Genomic DNA, 1,967 nt, shown 5'->3' on the forward strand with positions numbered 1-1,967 from the left:
AAAGGTGGAATGAAGATAAAAAAGGAAGAAGGTTATATAAAGTACAAAAGTCAGTATTAAATAGAAATATTAATGAGAGAAAATTCTGCATTAAATCTGTGAATGGGCCATATGGCGATGCTTAAAAGTATAATGTTCTCACCTCAAATAATCTTAAAATGTACTTTTATTGAACAACAGCAACAGAGAAATAGATATAAAATTTATTCCAATCCCCTAATATTGTTAATCAAAAATAGATTTTCTGTTTGTTTCTCAGCAAGATTCCTCTAAAGGGATGATTAGTGGAACTAAAACAATCATAATATGTGACCACACACCTATTTTTTTTTTTACAATAGAACTGGGGAGAGACCTTCCATCCTTTGAATATTGGAGATGTAATGTGTCAATTCTAACAGATAATATAGCTATTCTAGGAATAAAATAATGCATTAATCAAAAAGATGACAATGGAGAGGTCAATTTAGCAACTTTATAAGAGTGTGATAAAGTAATAATTAGAGGACAGATTATTCAGATTACATCCAGAATTAACAAAGAAAATTTCAACAGAAACAGATGGAGACTAAAAGAAAAACGGAAATGGAATATGGAAAACTTTTGATTTAGCCATTATATCAGAACTAAAAGATAAAATATACAAACAAGTTCAAATGCTAACTTTAAAAGAAGAATATGATATGTATATCAATCTACTATGACAGAGCTTCTAATGCTGGGCATACACCTTACACTATTTGCAATCATTGCACTCACATACAGCTCAAACTATACGAAGAAACCCCAGCGTTAAAAAGTTCACTGCTCACACTATGTGTTCTCACACTGTACGGCCCAACGCTCTTATGTGACCTGACTGCCCACACTACACTTTTGAAAACCATGTTGGACTCAGCCCAGCAGAGAGATGACGCTACTTGGACTTATCTATCTGGAAGCCAAACATAAACGGTAGAAGAAGAAAAGGATGTGTTGATGCCTCCTGTTAAACATGAAGCACGCTAGAGAGAAACACACTGCTGTTGTGCCATCAAGGTTACCAGAAGATAATGAATATATTAAAGAAAAACAACTGGAAGTTAATAAATAGGTAAATCTTATCAAAGGTAAAGCTAGTTATTTATTATCAGTTGAAGGATTATAACTGTAATTTGCTTACTGATTAGGGTTCTAGCCCCTGTCCTAAAAGGGTTAGACCAACTCTTAATCTGGCTGCTAAAAATCCAGTTGTCTTTCACCAATTTAGGAATTCAGGCTAGGGCTCTTAGCAACGTTATTACTCACCAACCAAATAAATGTGTCTCTGTTCGTTCGGATGCTACTGAAAGAAGAGTGAATTCAACCTGAGTGATAAAATGAACACAAAATACCACAAGTTAAAATTACAATGGTACCTTTATTAGCGACAATCACGCAGTATTATATCTACTAACTAAGTTGTAGGTGACTATCATCCAAAAATTTGTCATGGAGAGGAGAGCAGGGATCTGTTTGACGTGTTGAATCCAAGGAGGAAACGTAAAGCTTTACTGCAGTTAGGAATGTTTATTGTATCCTTTTTCTGTGAAGCATCTCACAATGGATAGTAGTGATGTTATGAGATGAGTTGAGGCTTCCAGGCCTGATTCATTTAGAGGAGGGGCCAAAATTTAGGATGTCCGAAGCCTCGCTACCTTGATACCACGTGACCACTTCGGGAAGTGGTTCAGAAAGCTCAAGAATTTTGACAGGCATTTAAACAGCCTCAAGATTCAGTCAATATGATGGAGTTTGTGTCATGATGGGTTACTGAAAAAGCCCAAGATGCAGAACACCACGGAGACTGAAGAAAAGTTTAACAAGTTTATTGTTCACAAGCACATGGAAATAACACAGGTACAGGTTCAGGCCTGGGGGCTGGTTCACTGGAGTCTGTGTGGCAGACAGTTCAGTTAGCTTGGGATCAGTTGAGTTTGAGTTTGAGA

Source organism: Cyprinodon variegatus, unplaced genomic scaffold (assembly GCF_000732505.1).
Source record: "Cyprinodon variegatus isolate N-32 unplaced genomic scaffold, C_variegatus-1.0 Scaffold2054, whole genome shotgun sequence".
Taxonomy (NCBI): domain Eukaryota; kingdom Metazoa; phylum Chordata; class Actinopteri; order Cyprinodontiformes; family Cyprinodontidae; genus Cyprinodon; species Cyprinodon variegatus.